The sequence below is a fragment of the Lepeophtheirus salmonis genome, unplaced genomic scaffold (genome assembly GCF_016086655.4).
Source record: "Lepeophtheirus salmonis unplaced genomic scaffold, UVic_Lsal_1.4 unplaced_contig_11684_pilon, whole genome shotgun sequence".
Taxonomy (NCBI): Eukaryota; Metazoa; Arthropoda; class Copepoda; order Siphonostomatoida; family Caligidae; genus Lepeophtheirus; species Lepeophtheirus salmonis.
The window spans coordinates 1-25,420 of NW_027289679.1; the positions used below are offsets into that span (position 1 = coordinate 1).

Below are 25,420 nucleotides of genomic sequence, written 5' to 3' on the forward strand. Positions count from 1 at the left end.
GCAAGCTTCTGCAATGCCACCTTCAAACACACACAAACGGCTGAGTAATATATATATTTATATATAAAGAATTGCAACTCGCTCGTGTACATAATAAGAAAAACGACAAAAATATCAAAAAGGAGGCATACTAAAAATAATGAATATAAATGATACAGGGAAACACCAATATCACGAATCCATTGTTACGACTTCACTATCCAAGTCATAATTTGTATATTTTGTAAAAAAATGGAGTTATAAGCACAGAATCCGGTGGGCCTTGCATAATCCAATTTACTACAAATTTTAGATCCTCCCGGATTTTAGGAGAAGTATCTCATATTATAGAGTGAGTTCCATCATTCGATTAAGTTGTCGGAAGTCTTCAGATAGACGATGACCTCTGGAGTTATTTTATACGACATTAATTGTAAACGAAAGCGAAGAAGAATGTGGTTGAATCAATTTGGATTTTAATAGCCCAGTAATATCGATTTAAGAAAAATAATTTAAGACCGCTGAGTCTCCTAAATTAAAAAAAGAAAAGAAACACAGTTCCTTGGACAATACTGTCATTGAGCCACTAAATTCTTGGTGGGAACACGTAAGCCAAAATCTGAGAAAAGGGAAGGACTCAAACGCGTGCTCTCTTGCAATAAGAAGAAGAAGGGGGTGAGGTGGCTATAATTAGAATATATTTGAAAAATATTCTCAACTTTTAAATAAGCTTTTCTTACTTAAATCAATACGAAATTTTTGGTGTTATGAAAATATGGAGAGAATGTACTATCCTTTGTCAAGAATATAAAATTAAAAAAATTAAAGCGTAAAATTAAAAAATCAGTTCCGTTAGGGATTATACTTTGGCCTCCATAAGCCCCAGGAGATTTAACAGTATAAGGAGTAGAGTTATTAAAGATAAAAGAAACAAAAACTTCCGAATCGACAAGGAAGTGGATTTTAAATAGATTATATTCTATATAGAACAAGTAATTTTTTTAATTTGCTATATCAGCTCTTTAAAGCTGAGGACTGATTAATTTTTGAGAGGAAGTTAAAAAAAAGATAATGAGGGTCTCAACACAGGTGTTGGCTTCCATGCCATAGCTGATATGTTGCATGCAAGCCTTTTTATTCTTTTTTTCGTCTTTGTATATTTTCCTTTTAAGAAATACTGAAGTTTGATTTTCATGATGCGTTGTACCTTGGTTTTAATTGACATCTAAATTTGAAATTGAAACAGATTTAGCCGAGTATTTTAACCCATCGCTAAAATCTTCTCGACCTAATTTGGGATGGGATCGTGCTACTTCCATGAGAGAAATGGGTACTGATCTTATCATGATCTCTTTTGTAAGCGTGTCTTTCAAATTAGGGATTAATGTAGGATCGAAAAGACTGTTTAGAAGGGTAATCATCTTCTCAGCTAGTATTGACCCATCTAAGAGGAGGTCAGGAGTGTTCTTACAACTATCATTGAATGAAAAAATGCTGTACTTCAAAATATTATCTTTAAGGTTATCAAAATTACTAATTACAAAAGTCTCTAATTATGTAAGTAGGGAGAATGGAGATAACAATGTTCAACTATTTGACCCTTTTGATATATTGTGAATTTTTAAAAAATGACTTCCCTTGTACGATCCTATGTTTCAAGATTACCTTGCTCGAACTAAGATGGACGCACATTGCCATATCTTGAGTGATCTTGTTTTTTGAAAGGGGAATTCTCGGTTTGAAATTCGTTCGAGTGGGTATTCAGGATTGTATACCAATGAAGGAAGCTCACACTTTTAATATTTAAACTAGACGGAGTGTAATTATTTTATGTTAGCTCTCAGAAAACATGTAAACATAAATCTTTTGTTGAAGATCGCACATACATGATTACATTTTTTATTTATTAATTTGTCAAGAAAGACTATGTAAGTATATATCCAGTCACTCTATCTTTGTTTTATACTCAATAGTCAATGTAAGTTTTAAAAAGTGAATGTTAAAAGCAATTTTAATGTAGTAAACCTATCAGTACTTAGATAATAATTTGTGTCACCAGTGGCTTGGGATTGCAGGGACGCGCTTAATACAGTTTTTTATTTTATGAACTTCCTGGGTGTGGTAAATTGTTATGACCTTAATGCAGTGAAATGTTTAATTCAGATGACTGTTAGACCAGGTTTAACTGTAATACGTTATGAATGAATTATTATCTCTAATTACAAAATATGACATTTTTTGTAAATTTTTATTCGACAATTTATGTCACTAAAAAAGGCATGTGAAGTAGGAGTACAAACAGCTCTTGACAATTTTTTTTTTTTTTTTTTTTAAATCAAAACTTTTAATAAACATTTTATTGAATTTATATTATTTGCATATTATAAAATATATTTTTTTTATTTCTAGATGCGCCCCATCATGGGAGGATGAAAAATACCTGATGTATTTGGTCTATATTCTAACTGTGGATTTCATAATTCCTTCCTTCATTTTCATACACGTCTTTCAGTATCATTTGTTGTATGAAAAAGGTTAGAAGATTTGTTTCTCAAAAATTTAATTTATGATATTAAAAAAAAAAAAATCATTCATTGATCATAATTTATTTCCACTAGCATTTTAACAGTCCCATTTTGGTAAAGTTTTGACGATCTAATCTAAAACTAAAAAACCAGTTCAGTTCGGTCCAGTTGAACTAAAAGTTGTTTTCATGTTTAACAAATATTTTTTACAAAAAACCTCCAAGTTGGAAGGCTGACAATTTTAGCTTAATATTACTCAAACTCGCTTTCCGCAAATTTTGCTGTCCTATAGCGAATAGAAGCAATTGTGTATGTGACTTCATTCGTATTTTTAACTTTTTTGATTGTATAAAAGACGACAATAATAAATGGGTGTCCTTCTAGATTTTTAAGTTGCATGAAAATGATTTAAAATTATCTATAACTAGCTAAATTACTTGAATAATTTTAATAAGTAATTAATACTTTCGAGACATTAATATTAATGTAGGTTTTAATATGCTTCTTATCCAATGTACTTTATTAGTATTTATTGATTAAATTTATGTAATTTATCGACTTATTTAAGTTATTTTTTAATGTTCCTTGAATTGGTGGGATGTAGTTGCATTTATATTTACTCAATCTGACCTCGGAACTGTCTTTTAAGTCCATATTCATAAGTATATTTCCTTCTCTAGGAACTACCATGTTCAAGAATGTTCAATTTCTCCAGAGCATGCTGCCCATTGAGCTACATTATCCCATTATTATTCTCAGAGATTTTCATGAAATCTTTTTTTGTTTATTTATTAAATATTCCATAAAAATTTGAAGGGTAACGGAAAAATATCAATCCAAATCAATTTCTTTTTTGGGCAAATATTTTTAAGTAATAATTCGGATTATTTTTCTTAGTTGTACCTTTGTTATAAACACAAGTAAACAATATTGGTTTCTAATTATAATCTTTCATTTTTCTTGATTTTTGTATGATTAGACACGATTTATAGGAGCTCTATTCAAGACAACTTACTAAATATATTATTTTACAATGCTTTAATGTTTTTACGCAACCTTGATCAAAAAAATAAAAATAGAATAACAATGACTAAGAACAGGATTTTTGTAGGACGAGTAAAACAAAAAAAATCTCTATAAATATATGTCATTATTATGATACAATTTATCAATTATTATTACCTTTCATGATTTCCTATATTTATAGTTATTTCACGTAGAAATATAGCTCTGAATCGTAACTATACTCTTAAACGCAGTTCATAGCACTATTCAATAAAAATTCTGGTCTTTGAGCGCACACCGAGTGAGACTTTCATTAAAATTGTTATTTAATCCGTAGAAACACGAAAATACTATTAAAACCTTCATTATGCATAGGTTTGGCCTTGACAGCCTCATTATTATTTTTTTGTTACAGTATATTCTGAGTCTTATCTTGTGGTAAAAATCTTTACACTCGTAGATGAAAATAAAATTTAATATCAAATCAAAAAAAAAATTGCAAAAATATGAAAGGTTCATGATTTTTATGCTCTTTTTATGTTAACAAAAAGTGTCAATTCATAAAAATATCTAGTAAATTAATAATTTTTTTGCTACATTGATACGTATTTGAAAAAGTAAATCTAAACACATTATACAACAAAATTCAAGATTTGAAATAATGTAATGTTGCGAAAAAATGTTCAAAAGTAAATATAATTAATTGGATTTTTTTGTTAAATAAGTAACTACAGAAAGTTTGTCCACCGTTGCCAGGGACATTATAACATTTTTCTTAAATGGGAACTCTTGTGTATATATATATATATATATAACTTGTAAAATTTAAGAATTATTCCCATGTTTGTTTTATAAGTAAGATTATAGTAATATATTGGGATTATATAGATAATCTCACAGTGCTTCCCCGAGCATAAAAAAAAAAAAACTTATAATATTCCGAAATACCTGGCTTTCAAGTTGTGCAGGTGAAGTACTGGGTTTCAAGACAGTTTAAACTGCACCACCGCCGCCGTATTTCTAAGCACCAAGAACCCCTTTAATAGACTATAATACACTCCCACCCACGGAATGTGGGCTGTTGATCCCTGTGGCAGGTTAAATTCTTCCGCTTCCCTGAACATCAAAATACCCTTCTAATATACAAAATATACCCAGTCCTCAGGTTGTATGGTTGGAGTACTAAAAAATGCTATTTTAAGGATGTCATTATCTAAAGGACAAACAAAATGTTACTAGAACTGTTTTTCGAGTAATAAGAACTTACAATAATTTAATTAGGAAACCCCAATCATCATTTCAGCCATTATTGAGGGACATACATACACACAGACATTCGCATTTATTATCTAGATAGATATTTTTTTTTCATTTCGTTACAATTAACTCAACCTATTTTCTTGAACAGCATTAAATATTATTATATAATTTTTCTGATTTGGTCCTGATCGGTCCTTCCAAATAAATGAAGACTTATAGACCAAAAAGTTATTAGATGTTATTTTACAAATTTTAATGACGTTGATGCTATAGTAAATTGATACAAAAATCAAACAATAGATAATATTTGAATAAATTTAGCACAGATTTTTCAGTTAAAAGATCTTCCTAATTTTTGACTTGAGAAAGATACGGTTATTGGTCAATTAATATTGTTGACATATTTATGATTTGTTTTGCAAAAATTTGTTGTGAGGGATTCTTCGCAGTGGTTCGGAAAAATTGAGAAAAAAAGTTATGTATGACTTTTTCACAAAAAAAAAAATCGGTCCACGGTTTCGAACAACAGTCTGGACCAAAATACGGGTCTAAAAAAAATCACTTTAAGAACGAAACGGGAAGAAAATGGGTTGGACAGAGTCTCAACTAGTGATATGTCGGTCCTTATTTATTCGGTTTAGTTTACTCCATTCGTATGACCAACCCTATCAGTCTTTGGGATCGATCCTTAAAACTGTGTTGTGCTAAGGATTGTCCATTCTAGAACTGATTTAAATGAGTAGTAAAGTTGAGTGACATAATTAAGTACCAAACTTGTGGGTCTGAACTGAACTGGAAAAAATTGAAGTATTCAGTCTTAAATAAGGCTGGACATAATAGTAGTCTCAACACTTGTACCTATGTATGCATAAGTAGATACTTAAATAAAAATTCTCCCAGACTGTGTAAAATAATAATCAAATTTTAGTTGGGAATTTGCATTACACTCCCCCCACACAAACGGTTAGAATCATTAGTAATATCGGTAGGTATTTAAAAAAGCAAAACAATGTCATAATTTTGTGTTATAAAATTTTATCTATGTTGTCATTTCGCTTAGTCTTTTTTTTTTTTTTTTACATAGATACTTTTTGATGAACAATAATAGCCAATAGAACGCCTTCTATTCAATCAATTTGCAATTCTTCATAGAATACCAAAAATTTAAATACAAAAAGAAAGGAATTTACGTGAAAAGTTCAAATTACTCTGTCACTGTCGAATAAAGATAGAAAATACTTAATTCGGGAGTAGAACAACATCAAATTTAGTTCATAATTGATTTCAATTTTTGTTTTATCCAAAGTGTTGAGTAACTATGACACTGGCAAAATGTATCCGTGGACAAGTCGTATCAAAGTGTTAGACAATGGCTATAACGGCAATGCATTTTATTGTTACTTTCAAGTATAAAAAGGTGTACCCCGATCACTGCCTTTTCTGTCTATAAATGTATGTAGGTTTTCTTGTTGGCTTTGATTCGAGTAATGGATCACCGAAAAAGAAAAAATTAAACATATTTTTTCTGTACAATAATAAGTTCAAACTTTTTTTTACATCAAACCCCTTAAGGACAGTTAATCGTCTAACACGACTTGCTTGCAGATGTACAACGCTGGTATCACGGTGAAAATTAATATTATTTTAGAATATAATTGTGACTGAAAACATAATGAAATGAGAAAAACTTAAGCTCCAAATGACTCTACGGAGTAATTTAAATTTGACTTCGTCATCATTTATTAGTACCCTGTGGAGCCTTAAGCCTACCTTATAATAAATAATTATTTGTCATTTAGATAATCTATCCGTCCCAGGGCCCTTGAAATATCTATGAAGTATATAGGCTCCAACAAAATCACTACTCTAGAATAAGGAATCTGTTAACATAAATTATATATTTTTTCACACACACACCGATGTAGTTTTTACTCACGTCTCTATCCATAAACTTTGCTCAATATCACAATTTTAGACACTCTTCTAAAAGTCCATATTTTCTATTATATTAATTGCACTGCAAAAGTACATTTATATACAATATGTACATAAATAGGGATATACCTATGTATAATGTACATATTATAATATATTTGTACTTGACAATCCTTGTCCTGGTCCTCCATTTCTTTACGTCTATTCAGATCATTATTTTGTCATGGGTTGATGTCTTCTACATTTCGTTTATTTTTTCAATTTCTTTTAAATTTAATTTGTCTATTCACAATTAATGTTTAGAATACTCATGTGTTCATTTAATATTATTAAGAAAATGAAATATAATTAGTGGTGCAGTTGTACAAAAATAATCTTTACATTTAACATGCACTCTTTTTTTTTTTAACTGAAGTCTATTTTGTTTAGTAGAATGGTTATTTAATTAAATAGAATATATGATTAAAGTAATCGATGTAATGGATGTTTTAAAGAATAAAATAACTGAATTTATTTATATACTACCTGGACTTTGTCAGTTTTTTTTTCCATGTTTCAGAGGAAACTTAGTATAATTAGATAAATCTAATTATGATTATGTAAATAGTAAAAATAATTTTCTCTAAATGTAATAACACTTTACAAATGATATTTACATAAGTTTTTCTAAGCTTCAACCTGACCATCTAAAGAAAATGACCTTGTATTTGGTTAATAGACTTGTGAGGCAGAGTTTCACGGCAATCTCAATCTTTTAAATTGTAAATGAGTATTAAAAGGAATTTTAAAAATTCAACATTTTATATTGTTAAAAAGATATGAATAAATACTTAGTGTACAACCAAATTAACTATCTTCATTTTTTAAGACAGAAGTATGCAATTTTAAGAGTTAGAGAGCTGCATTCCAGAAGTGATTCTTTCCAAGGTTTATATTAATAAAGTTGTATTAATCACAAAGGATTACTTTACCATTTATTCAAATAAACAAGTAATTAAAATACAAAATTAATGAGATTTTTACATTTGTTATAATCATTAACCAACTTGTCAATATAGTGCTTTGGAAGTTGGTGTTAAGATTTTTGAATCCGATTAAAGATTTGAGTTTGCTATCATGTTTATTTTTGAGCAAATTTACATTGAAACATTTTTCTTGTTCAATTTTTTGAGACTTTTAATTATATTTGAGATAACTAACGATATGACGATGTTATTTTATGGTCCAAAGTTCATTAAACAATTATTCAATTATTACATTTAAAGGTGGCATCAAACCCATGACTTTAATCATATCTAAAATTACAAAATTTTTGTTATGTGTTTCTATATTTTAACTAAGTGAATGTAATGATTCTAAGAATGAAACCCCAAGAAGCTTGAGCCATTGTGATTTATTTATAACTGTAGGTACATTTTATTACTAATTCATGATAACATCCTGATTATATATATACATATACAGGTTGACCAATAATTTGGTGATAATTTAACAGCCAATACATTCCCAAAATAGTTTATTTCTCGAACATCTTTTTACACCATTGCAATCAGCGTGAAATTTCCTTTTAAAATAAGTTCAGTTCATTCCACATGGTCACTATTTGCGGCAACTATAGCTCACAGACGCTTCAAAACTGGTTTACACGCTGTACAATAGTCTCCGGACAAATTGTCCCGTGAGTACCCTATGGCGGGGCATCCAAAGTTGTCGATCCTGCGGTAGGAAATCACATTAATTTCCCCTTCTAGAATAACCATATTATGGAGAATCTTGCATTACTTTTGTGATTTGGGAAGAAAGGTTCAACATAATCTTGCTCCAAAAGTACTTGAAAGTTCTTTGGCACACTTGCACATACTTTACATTATGTGAATGTACTCCGTCCTGATAGAAGCTGTATAACCCTGCCCAGTGATGTTCCTTGATCCAGAGAAGCATTTGGGGGATGATAGACATGTTGATTCCCTTTACACCCTCGGTAATGAAGATCAAAGGCGTCTTCATTCCGCAGGTGGTGAGGGACCCCACCAAGACTATCATCTCTGAAGCCGATTTTTGTCCCTTAATACACTGCACTCGTTCAAGGGAATGCTGTCTAAAAGCCCGACCCAGTACTAAGTTGCTGTGGTTATTGTAAATTTCTATGAATTTAATTAATATGAGAGGGTGAATCTATGGTGATAAGTTAAACAAACACGTTCTTTATTCTCTTGTTGAATTCGTTAAATTATTGATAAATTACCTTAATCAAATATCTTAAACTAAATATACAGTCGCCTAAATAACACCCAAAGGCTAATCCATCCTCCACTGATGTCTGACAGAGGAGGAGAAACCCCACTGTCTTTATCCTCGATCTTTGCAACATCTCAGATCATATTATATCGAAAATAAACGATTCCCCCTGCGACCAAAAAGTTCTTGAGGTCTTCTTCAATTTCATATATTTACCGAAATCCCTCCTTATAGTCCTTATTTAAACTACAAATGAATTATTTAGACAACAGTACTTCAAAAGAATGTTTTCCAATTACGACGTAGTTGAAGTAACCATCAATAACCTAGGTACCTGTCTATCCATATAAGTACTGAATTTGGACCCAGTCGTTTTAATTGTTTGTAGGCACAAAAACACCTTCGTTTTCACTCCTCAAATCTACTCTTCCTTATGGACTACGAGCAGAAGTCATCAGGATTTAAATTTAATATCTATGTAATAGGCTTAAAGTACTCCTCTTCGGTAAAAGTGACAAGTTGCTCATTCAAAATCCAAGCTCTACTATACATTTACAAATCATCAGAGGCCAAATTAGTTTCAAAATTTAATCTCTTTACTGAAAAAGTATCCGTGATTGGACCTGTGAAATGAATGACAATGTCAAATGAAAATTTAGAAATGATCAATTTATATAAAATCCTTTTATATTTCTTTGGCAAAGTAATTTTTTCTCTTTGTATTATTCCTTAATATAAAATATTAAGAGTTCATTGTTATCCTTCAACGTCAACTTTATATTTTCCTACGCTAGAGCCTCTAAGGCTCTCAATTATTTGAGGATTATTAGTTTTCCTGACGTAGTCGGTCTTGTGGACACTTGTCTAAAGGATTTCAATTAAGTTGCTTACTTCTTCCCCTTATCATATTTATACCTACTACTCTGTTCAGTACAACAACCTTTAATAAATAATATAGGATTGCAAATTGTGCAAACAGAAGAAGTTGCTGAAAAGGCATGAAATTGGGGGCATATTGCACTTTTTTCCCTCAATATATGGATTTATAATACACTTAAGTAAGGTCGAAATATTGTAATAATTAATGAAGAATGATTTAGGTACATTTTACTTAATATATAACTATTTTATAAGAAAAAACGCTTTAAAGAAAGATATGCTTAATCTTTTATAAGATTATTTACTCGTTCAAAAAAGTAATTGTCTACTCAAAGCTCTGATTTTACTTAATTTGATTATTTTCAGGTAAAAATGTTATACCATCTAAAAATTATGAAATTTAGATATTTCAGGGGCTATGCGCTATCTCAAAATATGGAAAATAACTCTTTTTAAAAACAAAAACACATTTGAGAACCAGTCTTAAGTACAACTGTTGTATAAAATTTATCAGGCACCCACTTTTTAATTATTTATGCAAAATAATATGAATACATTTTAATGATAATTATTTATATCTTCATAATTCTATAATATTGATCCACACAATTACTAGTATGAATCTCTAAACAACTCACAAATCCATTCTATAATAAAAATTAAAGATATATCTGCATGAAAATAATAATTAATACCATTGTCAATTTCAGACAATGTTAGAACATCGAGTTCCAAAAAGAAAGAATGCTCAAGACAGAAAAGCTAGAATAAATCGAATGGTGTTACTAATGGTTCTATGTTTTCAAGTCTGTTGGTTTCCATATGCTTTCGTTTCAATGTACAGAGTATTTATAGGAGATGTTCCAGTTATTTATACAGTATTTCCAGTCCAATTTGCAAAGTCTGGAGTATGTTGGAATCCATTTATTTATATAATAATGAACAAGGAGGTATTTTATTTTGTCGTATCTCTTTTTTTTCAAATCTTACTTATATCAATGTAATTGTTATAGTTTAAAAAACAAATGGTTCTTGATAAAATCGGTATACCCATGCAAAAGACGTTCCCCAATGCAAGTGATCCAACAATGAATGAAAATATCGAATCGCAACAAAGCATAAAACTGTAATGTCAACTCAAATTATGTTATCCGTTTTTTGTTACCCCTAAAATTTGTATTATAGTCTTTTGTAATTTTTGTTTAAACCTTTATTTAGACAACAAATAATTTATAAAAATTAGAACTATCCTAAATTTGCTGGTGACGATGCATTTAAAAAAATTAAACATTATAGTTCAAAAATTTCTTCACCAGGTTAGCATACAAACATAAAAACATAAGTATCTAAAGTCAATAAAATACAAACATAATATTAATAGCAAATTTGCTTTTAAAACATTAACTACTCGGATTTTTTTGTTTTTTTCTGCTCATTCTAAAAGTTTTAGTATCTTATGCAAAAGTTTAAAAATGTCTTGATGCGTCTGATCTATAATATTTAAGGATATCAGAGGCCCAGTTCCAATCACCTTTCATCAACCATAGGATTTTTCAACTCGAACGCTCCCATATCTTGCCACCGAAATTAAAATAGCACGAATATTCTCCACAACCACGGGTTCTCCTACATTTATATTCTTAGCTAGGTAACTCTTTATAATTAATAAACCATTTCTATCGACCTTTAGGAGTACTTTATTTCTTTTTGATGACACGCCGAATAAAATTATCGCTGTTATTATATTAACGTTATTGTCCTCCAGACTATAAGATTTAAACTAATAAATGATCTCAGAAAATGTAATTGTGGACATTCCAAAAAATGTATTTAATAATATTGAATAATTTACCACAATCCTTACAGGGAGTGGTGAAAACAAAAATCATGTGGCTATTTGAAATCACACCTAGACAACACAGATACCTCTTTTGAATTAGAAAAATATCATTTTCAAATGCCAAGGAACGGGCACATTGTGTAGCTTGGTATGTCTAATGAGAGGAAAAGTAAGCTTCCCGGGGGAAAAAAAACAAAAAAACTGAGTGAATACCAATATCGTGTATTGTTACCTGATTTTTGTAATTGCCTCTCTTTGTAAAGATACAGGGTCACGTAAATTCTTAAAAAGTTTTCTTTCCAAGATTCTTATGAATAATATCCATGGTCGTTCCACAATTGTACGTGGGAGTCGCTTTCCATAGAACCCTTTGTGTTGCTTCGTAATTATATAACTGCTCTTAACTAGAAAAAAGGAATCATAAATTGAAAGAATGAAGACAGAACTAGTCAGCTGTTGACTATAGTTATTTTCTTTCACTGCTCATTATTATTTGTAAAGTCATAAAAGTGAAATTTATGACGGAAACACAAAAATCAATGAAGGAAAAATAATAAAGAAATTGAATTGGAGGACTGTAGTTAACATTGTATGGATACGGTCTCTAGTCTTTCTCTTTAGTATTCTGTGATAAAGGTGGCCAACTGCCGTCTGTCAAAACCAGAGAGTCAAGTGTCCAGATTTAATTGGGAGAAGCAGTTGAAAATCGTCTTTAGATTAAATCAAAATAATGAATAAAGAAAAACTTCAATTAAAGTGGTGTCTTTCATTTTTGAATGTCAAAATATAACAACCCCTCGACCTGTTCCCTTCTTAAATACTACATATATCTGACCACGTGTCTTCCTTTTTATATAAATCAGAATAACGTGACCCTATCTCTTAGGACTAAGAAATTAAAGGGTTTTTAGGGTGGACGTAAATTCAATTTTACCTTAATATTAGTAACTAATGCAACAAACAATTGAAAATTGAGAACAAAAATCTAGGAAAAAAATTATATTACTTTATTTATTGGTGTATTTAAACACTAACTCACATAACTTTGAAAATATGACTTTTTTTAATAGAATATTGTACAGATTGATTTTTTTATTATACAAAAAATAAGATAAAAATGTATTTATAATTAGTTGTTATACCTATAAACAAATTTTGGTCTGAAATACATATCGTATCGCGTCTGAAGTTACAGGATTGTAAATACAAATATCACTTTTCTAGTTTTGTTTGGGTTGTCAAATATATTATATAATTGTCCCTCATTGCGTGAGTGATTTTTTCGTCTGTTCTTCCAAAAAATTATTTCCTTTAAAGGACAGCAGGATCTCTCAACTCATATTGTTTTTTACAAATTGTGTTAAAATATGTTTTGATTTTTGTATTGATTTTTATATTTTAAAGGGAAATAATTAGTAATGAAAAAAAACACTTTTTGTATATGTTAAAAAGATTCGACCAAAAACTTTACATTACAAATATAAATTATTGAGAAAAAAATAATATATTTTCTTTCAACTTTTCTTCAAGATATTGATTAAAACTGATTTGAGCAGTAAAAATTATTTTGTAAGTGAAATATTTTTGTAATATTGCAGTCAGTTTTTATTGTTGTTACTGTTATTTATATTATTTGGATTACTTTGCTATAAGTTCGTATAACTTTATTAAAATTCAAAACCATTCAACTCTGAGTTTTTTGAGCCCTTAAAGGTAAAGAAGTCAGTATTTTGATGATAATTTGTTTAGCGATGTATCGTAAACCAAAGCAATGATAAGGCAGTAGCAAATATGATTGGAAAACTATCAAAAAAAAAACTTAAACATTTAATATATGCTTTACTTATGTTTGTTACGAAGAAAACAATTAAAGCATGAATTTAGTTTTTGACATTAAATTTTTTAAGGTTTTTTAACTTTAACTTTTTATTTTTAGCCCTTATATCAAAAATAGCCCTTATAAAATTTAAAAAAAACCGTTGAAGGCTAAATTATGGAAATAAAAATAATGATGAGATTAATAAAATCCTAAATACGTCTATATAGTTTAAAAAACTTTCATTGTACATAGCATTTATAGGAAGATACAAAATAAGAAAAGAAAGTACTTTACAAATTAAATTACTCATAGCTTTATATTAATGTATACTTGCTTATCATTGCATTGGTTTACAATTTATTGATAATCAAAATTCATCCAAATAATAACCTCTTTGGCTTTAAGGGCTCAAAACATAAAGTTAGATTTATATATTTGATTAAAATTTAATTTCTCAGTTGGTCTACAGTCAATAACACCAAATAACAATTTTTAGTCTAATTTGTTTCCTCGTAACAATTTATCAGACCATATGTTATAAGCTAGTGGGAGTATCAGGTATTTTTCGGAGTCATTAAGCCTCAGTAAACTTTGCTTAAATACAATAGATGTGTATCAATTTCTTTTTAATATGAAGTGCAGAGCGTCTCCAAGCAGGTTTTTTATTATATATTTTTCTTTAAAATATGACATCCGAAGCATTTTCTACAAATTCTTTTCTATTTTAATATTTCTTTCAAAACTGAAATAACAGACGTCCATATAGAAAACTTGCATAAATTGATTACTTTATTCACAAAAAAGTTATCTTAACCTTTATTGATCCCTATCTTGAGAATTCAAGCACAATAGCAATATGTTTATTGTGATTCCTGTCTGCAGATAGCCTATCTCTCAAGGATACTATATTTTTATGGAAATATCATGGGTGTTGGTTTCATACTCATTGTCATTAAGATATTTTTCAAATCCAAACTTGTCGTTAGATGTTATAATTCCACAGACAAAAAACTGTAAACTCAAAAGTTATGAAAAATAAGAAAAGTTCATCTTAGTATAAAGTATGTTTTCTCTGAATGACGGAGAGAAACAGAAATGATATGTTGGGAGTTTTTACTTTCTAAGTCCTTGATAGACTCGGATTACAATTGAGGATCCACATTGGAGTAATTTTTGTTATTTTTTAAGATAAGGAGTAGAAAATGTGTGTATGTGTGTATTTACTTTTCCTCATAGATAATCTGCTCTTCTCCTACAAATTGTCAGGAGTGAGCATCGTTCTTTTTCTGTTCCCTCGCCCACACATAGATCTAGGTCCGGTTTTTACAACTCTAAGACTAATCATATTTTAACTTTAGAATAGATGAAAATAGTTTTTGTAAAAATAATTATTTATATTTATATATATTTTTGTACAACATTAATTACCATTAATTGTATTCCTTTAAAACAATGCTTTATTAGAATGCACAAGGGCAAATCAGTGAAACTCATACAAGTAAAATACTTACAAATTTTGATTCTGTAAAATGTTTTGTCAATTGTTCAAATATATATTTCATATATTTGTTCATGTATTTTTTTATATTCTATTAACGATGAGTTCAGTATATTAAAGTGAAAATAAAACAACTTTCAATTGATAAATTGATTTATTTTCATTTTCTTTAAACTGTTTATTCATGATAGATAGTTTATCAAATATGTCAAAACAAATTATTGAAAAGCAAAATATATGTATATCAAGAAGTAGAAATATTTTATTGTTTAATTTTATTTAGTCATTTTGTATAGAAATTTTCGGAAAGGATGTGCTCCATCCTTTATAATCTCAGAAATATATCAAAGTTAATTCATAAAAAGAAGGGATTGATTTGAGTAAAATGATTATCGATAATATCCCATTTAAATAACTCATTTATAATACTTATGGTGACATTAAATCAAAGACTAACACTGACCATGATACCAAGAAGATATCTACACCAATAGATTTATTAAAAAGATACATGGATTGGAGACTTAATCCCTAAATGATTACTATATACAAACATATTCACAATATTCTTCTTAGAGGACCCAATAAATAAAAAAGTATTTGAGGGGAAAGTCTGCAAGTCATGGTAAATCCAGGTTTTTCGATTAATATGTAAAGACAATTACCATAAAATCAACGGCAGAGTCAAGACTTGACTTCAATAACCACTTGGGGAATTGGTGTACAATATCGACAAGGAAAGTTATATCAAAACTTCTTCTGGTATAAGAAACTAAGAACGAGCCAGGATTTCTAGGCAAGAAAGATACAAAAAGTACTTTTAGGAAAATACAGGATACCAGATCGAAGAATCAGGGAAAAAGAGATTTAATACTGTCTTGAAATATCTACTAAATTCACAACGAATTCAAAAGAAAATCTGGCTCAAGTTTTGTTATTCAGGAAGAATCATTAAATCATTTCTTAGAACAGAGAGAAAAAAATGGGAAAGTAGGTATATTATATTGGAGTCACTCATTATTAGGGTTGAGCATCGAGCGAGTGCGAGGAAAACGCAGGGAGCAAGACATATGTTAGTATTGATTAAAGTAAACGTTTTGGAGAAAATATCCCTTGATTCTGCTATAGAAATGATAATCTTCTTTAATTTATGTACTGTTAATATAAAAAAGTAGGCAAATTTTCAAATTCAGGAATACTTGAGAAACTCATAAAAATAAACTTTAATATTTCTATATAATAGATCTATTAAATTGAGATCTCCGATATTTCTTCCCTTACAGCCACTTATACAATAGGTATACACTGAGTTATCATCAAATAATGTCAAACATTTTATCCGTAGCAGTAGATTACTTCCTAAATTTAGAATTAAAGTATATAACGTATATTTGTGATATTAACTTAAAAGTATGTTTAAAATATTAAACAACTAAAATAATGATTAACTATTACAAAAAATATTAATAAGATGATTTAGTAAACATTATAAACAGAAAATCACATAAATTAGTGCGAAAAATATTACGATAAAAAAGTTTATTAATATTAAATATGGATTCAACAAATTATTAACAACAAATGTAAATTATATAAATAAATATGAGCTTAATAATATTATGGAAATTTTCCGTGCATGAAACCCTTTGAATTTGTAGTGACTAATTGATTTGATTTAATGTAGGTTTTTATTCATTAACGATGTTTCAAGGACCGAAAACTCTTTTGCCGAAGGACAATTCTCCTAACAGATATTTCGCCAAAGGACAATTTGCTAAATGTACATTTTCCTAATAGTTAATATATTAATACTTGTGATTGCATATTTTAATTCAACATAAATGATAATGATTAATCATGAATCGTGGATAACTTAACCTCCGGATAAGCTATTCTCTTTTACAAGTACTAAACCTTTCCATGATACCTTTTACAGTTTTGATTCAATATATTCTTTTATTTTATCGTCAACTATGTTCTTTATAGAAAATGATTATTCTTCATAGACGTAAAATATGGTATCACACTTTATGTTGATACTTGTTAACCCCAAAAATTAAAATAGAAGCATTGTACAAATTTCAAATTTTTTTTAAACCATATGAAGAAATAAGATACTTATTAGAAATATTTGATATTAATTCTAATAATAACTGATGAGTAATTATTGTATACATTAGAAGATAAATCAGTTTATATATCTAAAAATATTATTTGATTTTTCGTTTAAACATGAAAGTTCAGGAAGAGAGTGGATGGACAAAATAATAAGATAAAAAGACATATCTTATGAAAATATGCTATAAAATCTCTAGGATTAGATACATACCCAACAATTAAACCATATATTAATATAATGTAAATGGCTAGGTCAGGTCTAAACGGAGTGAAAAGTTTTTTAGAAGATAGCATTTCAAATTTGTCGGAACTCACACTAATATTAGATAAAAATTGTATACCTTCAAAAATAATAGCAAATTGGATGAAAGTTTAAGTTTTGTATCTGTACATAACAAATAAATTCCAGGTATTTTACAAATCACACAAAAAAATTTGAGTTTTTATTCAATTAATCATTGATCAACATTTTTAATTAATTTTAGGTTGCCAAATTATTGGATTCAGTGTAATTGTGGAAAAATATCATTAAGAGTTAAAAAAATTAAATGATTCCCTCTTTTGTTCAAAATACATGTAGCTTATTTTTTAAATGTATTTACTTTTTATAAGACTAATTATAAGGGTGTTTCCAACTACAATGCAACTATTAAAATATATAGCTTTAGTCAAATCATTTCCAAGCTAGTTCAATTTATTTTCAAAGGAAAAATATCATTTGTTCCGACTTCTTCTGCCAACTCAACCCCTCTACTCAGAGTGAATAATTCGTCTAGTTTTTTTGTAAAATGTTGAAAAATAATACTCGTGCCAACTATATCATATTTAAAACAACTATCATCCATGATGCAGGTTTCAAGTAGATATCCAAGGAACATTCAATTATTTAAAGCAACGTATGAAAATAAACTTAAAAGGATAAATTAGTTTCAATTATTGTTGATACTTTTCTTAAAAAATAGATCATATCATAAGCAAAAATTATGTTGAGAAGGAAAATGAACCAAAAAAGACTCGTTTATGTATAATAAATAATTGTATTTTCGTAAATTCTCAAGATTTCGTAGAATGAGATAATTGTGGAAGTATCTCGAGCATTCATAAAAATTACTAGGTTATCCATGTCTTACATGCATTGTTATTATGTCTTGTTTTACATTTTGTTAATCAGGGCATGCCTTTTTATTCTGTTCTATGTATAAAAATAAAAACTCAATATTGCACCGAAAAATCATTAAGTTAAAATCTACGTTCAGAAATTTAAAATATGTGTAAATTTTTATAATAAATATTATCATTAATTATTCAACACTTACGTTCAGTAAGTAATAATTAAAAAATAAATTCAAAGTGTACTTCCTAAGTTTATTCTACCATATTAATTAACAAGGAATTACTCGAAACAAGTGATCCCTGATTCATATCATGAGATATGATTCAATGCATTCTTATATAAATGTAATATAATACTGGTCCGTCAGAAAGTCTTGAAGCATTATGAAGGCTGAAAAATTAATTACAATTAGCGATTTTAAATAAAATTCTAGAGATTATTTAAAAATTAGAACTTGTTTATTATATCAGAGGCTGGATGTTTGTTTGTGGTTGATTTTTCCAAAACATGCGACCTGGTAATTTTGCCTATTGTTGACTGTATTCTTTTCGTCCTAATAGAATAAAACTCGGTTTCGGTGATACCTCAGGTCAATTTGAAGCTTTTGTACTGTCCAAATTGTAAGTGTTGTTGGTTTTGAGTGCGTAAAGGCGTTCAATATTTCAGAAAGTCATCGGTCCATTTTATGGCATTGGTCACCATGGAATGGCTCACAGACCGCTTTTCTGCCATGTCCATCATCATCATCTTCGGATTTTTGGAAAAGCTTTTTTTGCCATTTTAATCTTTAATTTGATTGACTTTCTGGTTCCATGACAGTCATTGATGTCTTGACCATTATTAACCTTAACCTCGAGCCCCAAACGGTGATTTTGCAGACATTAAATGTTTTTACAACATAGGAATTGCTAAACGAGCCACTTCTTGCCCTTTTTTGCCCTTATATTTATCTGAGAAACATTCTAAATAAGGTGTTCAAAAGGTAAACAATCAGTTGTTCTTTTTTGATGACGCAACTTTCGCATAAAATTAACCAAAACCTCTCATAACACAATTAAATTCATGTTCCAAAAATTTTTGACAGCCTGGTAAGTATTTTATATATTAAAAACTTGATGGGAAAACTAAGTTAAGCTTTCTGTCACAATAAATTATCAAAATCAATTTGAAATTAAAGAAATATGAGTCAAACATCTTCATGTACCATGTCTTCAGTTTGAGTCGTGTCGTTCATAATTATTTTTTGTATTACAATTGGTAAAAGATAGACTAAAACAGATTCATCAAGAGGTTGTCTTCTCCAATACAAGATAAATATAATACACTAAAAATGAATTGATAATCTTGTATAGATATTTCCGTAAAAATATCTTTCTTTGATGATTTTTAATAAAAAATCCTTTCGCTATACTCACTAATAAAGGAGATATGTAATTAGAGAAAAATGAATATAAGAAATTATATTTTTTTTAAATTACCTCTTTCTTCGACTAAACTAAATCATACGTGATAATTTCTTTTGGAGCATTCTTCCATGTTTCACCAACAAAAAATAAAGTTTTGGGAAAAAAATTTTCACCACACGCTCAAAAGCTCCATGATTAAATACTTAGAATACAAATGAGGACGATGGTATATGTTCCTGTCTCCGTGTTCAGGATTAATCACTTGTAAACATGAATTAGCAATGGTTATTTTATAGAATAATTATTCATTTGCAACGCTGCGTGTATAATGGCTATCCAGATGTTAAGTAATCTATGGATAAATAAGTATTATTAATATGCTACATATGTCATATAAGTAAATTATTTAGTGTTATTTTGCAGAAAAATATGTTTTTATTGAATATATTCATGAATGATAATTATATAAACAAAACACAATAGCATATTCAAATGTAGTTTTAAATTTTACTTAAAATTATGTAGGGCCTGAAACCTTGAATTAGAAATGTTCCAATCAATACGTACCCCAATTAACAAAATATGATAATTACATAATGTGCAGCTTTTTAGAAATTACTGGTATAATCGAAATTACAAAATCAGGTGCTAAAGAACTAATATTATATATATTCTCTGCAGCTGTTAACATGCTAAAACATAAATACTTTCTGTAAATAGATTTTCCCAAACATTCCTAGGTCAGATGGAGTAAATTTACTACTACACTGTTTACTTATCCTTAATTAGTGCAACTTCATCTAACCAATTAAAAAAACATTTAAAAGCACATTTTGGAAATAAAAAAAGATAATTGAGTATTTTTTTAAAGTGTAAAAGTAGGGAGATTTATTTATTTCAGCATACTAAATAATTTTAAATTGTACAAACAGTGAGTAGAATAACCACGCTTGAAAAAATTGTTATAAAAATATGATCAACTTGAGAGACGACGTATATGATGAAAGACATCACCATAAACCATTGTAATCCTGGCTCACTAATAGTAAGTTGAAATTATTTTAATATATATCATCAATATGATCCTCTGCTAACTTATATTAAAGATCAATTTATTTTTTATTAGAAATACTAGTGAAAGTACCCGGCATTACTCATATTAAGCTTCGTAAAACAGAAAAAGACAACATAATAATGAATATTCTTGTATTGATGATTTAATCTTTTTTACTTATAATTGTATAAATATAACACAGTCATTCTACACTCAAAGAGGGATTTATTTTTGTACATCAACAAGAAAAATTGTCAATAAGGTGTGATCATTATAGCATAAATGGCTTATAAATATGGAAACCAGCGGGAAATTTTCAAAGAGTCACTTTGTATATTGTACATTGAATTAAAAATAGTATATTTAATTATAGTATCAATAAAGCGTCTACAATACGTATATGTACAATAATAAGCAGGCGTTTTATTAGTTTTTTGGAGAATTAATAAATAGATATGAGGTAGTTAAGGTTTATTTATATTACTATATGTTTTTACACAAAAATATACGTTTTTCGATCTAAAATTGAAAAATGAATCAACTGGCAATATATACATGGTAAACATGGAAGTAAAATTAAATGTATAAACAGAGAAATATTATTTCTGAACTTGGCTGCCATTGGCAGCAATGAAAGCCTCAAAGCAGAATAGGAATATCGTGAACATATGAAATGTAACTACAGATCTGCTTCTTCAACTCCTTATTCACAGAAAACTCGAGGACGGCAATATTACTTTAGAATATACTGCAGGCTGTTGACGCCACATGCAGCAAGATGTTATAGTCCAGTGGACTTATGTCTGGGTTCTGGGCTGGCCAGAAGTTGATTTAGATGTTATCGAGAGGACACTCAAATCCTACACTCTCAATAAAAATTGTGTATGATTTTGAGTCAAGAGTGGTCTCTCTCACATCTCCTTGATCCCCCTCCCCCCAAAAAAAGAAAAACAGGCTTACCTATCTTCGATACGGTAAAATTACATATCTAGGAACTTATGTTTTACAAATTCAGGCATAGGTAAGGCTAAATACCGCAGCAGTATAGAAGCGCGAGGCTGAAATAATCTTCTTGACGCTTTCAAGAACAGTAGATAATGTGGTAATTGAACCTGAGATGCTTGATAATGTCCAAGGTGTAATTGCTGGGACGGATAAAAACCACAATTTCAAAACATTTTCCTTCTATCTTTATCGAGGTATTTCGACTTAGATTAAAAAACTACAGCTAAAATAGAATACCGTTGTTTTGATCGAAATCTAATCAAAGTGCGATGTTGGATATCAAGAGATCAGAATATGGTTTTATAAAAAAAAACAGATCATCGATAGTATCCTTCTGACAATACAAATTCTTGTCGAGTCTAACAGTGATGGAATTTGATTTTTGCCCGACCCTTGGTACTCTGTCTCATGAGTACACAATAATAGTATTTATAATTTCCGTTTATCTACATATTTTTAATGAATGTGTTTTCCAGTATATTCAGTTATATTATACTTAGTTTGTAAATATTTAAATGCATGCCAATAAAAACCAATAAAAAAACTTAGTTTTGTGTAGAACAAATAATTTTGTTAAAGCTGTGACGTAAACTCACTTACACGTTGCCTCATTTGACAGATTTTTTTCAAAATCATTTTGTCAAACAAATACTGACTTTTAGATTATAAAAAGATTTATCCAATAGCAGATATATGTGTGTATGTTGTGTCAAATTTTGGAGTCTACGTCAAACCACAACCAAGTAATTGAGCCAAACCCCCAAAGTGTTACAATACAATTGTCAATAGTCTTTTCTACATTTGAATTCAGTATTCTGTAATGCAACATCACATTTCTTAAAATGTGACACTTTGCTAAAGACTCCCATAATGAATTTATGAAATGGCTTAAGTATTGTGAGAAAGTTAATAATAGCAAAAACCCTAAAAATGGACTACACCAAAAGTGTGGAATCGAATAAAACACTCTTAGAGTTCTTTCATATGACGTAAGCATTTTTTTTTGTTGGCTATTTGGGACTAAGCATCAAGTCTTAGTTATTCAAAACCTTTCTTCCATAAATATTAAGGAAAACTATAATCATAAAAAAATACTTTCTACCATTGATACATTGAATTATACATCAAAATGAACAAATCAGGATAGTAAAACCAACAACTGAAATAGAATATTTAACATACACAACATTTGGAATGAAATCTTTATATAGATATATAAAAATCAAAAACGTCATTATATTATGACAATTTAATTGTATCCATCAATTTTATTGACATTTATGTAAATATATATTTCACAAAATCAACAGAAAGTTTATAAAATTAACACAAATCCCAATGAAGGTACAATATATGAAATTTGTATAGAAAAATTATTCCTTTCCTCAAAATGAAGAAAGTAATAAAAATACGAAGCATATACACTAATAGACGAAATCAACACAACTATACAAATACATAAAAAGCCAGTCAATATGTTTTTGACTTTTCTGTATAAAACAGAGATATAAAGAGATAGTTGTAGAAAAATATATAGTTATGCTAGGGGAAAAAATCCATTTTTTTTTTTTGTTAAAGTATGAAGAGTGTTAGAGAGGAGAGCAGCTTATACAGAGCTAGATACGGTGTAAGCCCTTGTTTATTTCCTTCCTATTAGATTTGTTACAAGCAGCCATGAGAGTAAGGTAATGCACATAATCTCACACCGTATTGAGCAAACACATAGGTCGTAATTCAACCTATGTCGGATCCTCAATTCTACTCCAATACCAACAAATACCTACTTTAACCTCCGTAACAAATGACTCTTTGAATTTTATACTTTGATCTTTCGACCTCAAGATTGAGAGAGACCAACTATTGCAGTATATGAAAGATTAATGATTTATTATGTTGTCTTGATTATAACTAGAAAAATATTAACTTCCAAAAAGATTTTTCATTTTCTGTTATTTTTGTGTGAGCAGACAACTTTCTTAAATTGTTTTTATAGGTTACCTAAAACTAAAAGAACCAACTTTATATTGCAATTGAAAAAGAATTACCATCAATGAAAGGTCGATTATACTTTGGTTCTTCTGGTTAAACTTTTAATTCTCTTATGAAATATTTAATAAATATAGAATGTAAGTTTGCATAAATATGTATTTAATTAAATATAACTAAATCTACCATAAATACCAATGAAATACAATTTATATGAAGAATATTTAAATTGCAATTAATCTCCTTGCCTCTAAAATATAAAATACTTTTTTTCAATAAGTTAAATAATCCACATTTGAGAATTATACTAAATTCTAGAATATTTTTAACACAACTTTATAATACTTATTTATTAAAAAGCCACACATACACCTTTCCCTAATTATTTTTTTTTGCTATAGTTTCCATCATTCTTTTTCACCATAATTTTTTTTGAAAAATGGGGAAAATCAACAAAGATCAGATTATAATTTTTACCATGTTGGGCTTTTGTAAATCAAGTTTTTATTTTATTTATAATATGTAGATAAAAAAAAAAAAACAGTATATATTTAATTATTTTAAAACAAAAAGCTGTGGAGACTGAATCAGTTAAAAAATTGAGGTTACAATGAATTTTCACTTTTTATAATTATAATTATCGGTATTATGTGTTGATAACATAAAGACGGTTGGAATTTTTAGATGAAACAGAGAAAACACAATAAAAGTATTTTACTTAAATGAAAAATCGAACTTGAATTTTTAAAGAGCCAAATACAATATCAAAAATAGTGAATAACTGTCCAACAAGTTATTAATATTAATGAGATTTGTTTAAATTATTATATGAACATATTATATACTAATTCAGTCAATTTGATTGTGCGATATTTGAATTTTTAAATCGAATTTTGATATCATTTGGTCTCTCCTCAATTAGTTTGTTTGTTGAAAAAGAAAAAAAGCTTCATACAAATCAGAATCTCATTCCGATCATTAGTTAATTATTATGGAACTTCATTGTAAACGGAACAATAATGATTTTAAAATACCAAAATTGATCTTGGAAGAAGGTAAATTTAAGATAAAACTAAAAACACGCTTGGAAAGAATTTTTGATGATTCATTTTCACCAAATCAAGCACTAATAGGTGTTAGGAGAAATATAAAAGTTACTGTAGACAGAATTGCTTGAAAAAAATAAAGTAAAGGATCCAAAATGAAGTTGAAAAGATTCTTGACAAGGGCTCAATTTTTCTGAACAGTTATGGTAGACTCCGTAAATTATTTTGGGTTGCTGAGTTGCTGAGGCAGAAATGGAGAAAATACGTAATGCCCATTTTAGACTAAAACAGCTGTCAGTTATGGATAATTTCTCAGCTCGGAGAATAGTGTAAATAAAATACATGGGTAAAGTTCTCACAAATACGAGTAATATTGTGAATTATTTTTCATACGGGATTCCAGAAAATAGTAGGCAGAGAAAGAGAATGCTTTCCCTAAAGAAAATCAATCTCAAGTAATCCTGAGAATATGATATTTACAAGGGAAAATATCGTTCATTATATTATATTTCATTTGAAGGATAGTAAAGCATCAGGTCCTGAGGGTATTTGGGGTAAATTTTATACACTTTTTCTGGATAAGGTTACACCGTATCTTCAAAAATTGGTTACTCCATGGAAAAATTCGGGAAAATGCCAAAAACCCACACGAAGGGAAGGATTGCTCTCATTCGAAAAAAAAGGGATGGAACAGATTTTCATCACCGGAGGCC

At 28.7% G+C, this 25,420-nt stretch overlaps 1 long non-coding RNA gene across 1 annotated transcript; it reads left to right on the plus strand.

Annotated features, from left to right (window-relative positions):
* Positions 1–2,477: 2,477 nt before the first annotated feature.
* On the plus strand, positions 2,478–11,087 carry LOC121130755 (uncharacterized). The gene is made up of 3 exons (XR_011784042.1): positions 2,478–2,513; positions 10,532–10,771; positions 10,835–11,087. It is a non-coding gene; the product is annotated as an uncharacterized lncRNA (long non-coding RNA).
* Positions 11,088–25,420: the final 14,333 nt, after the last annotated feature.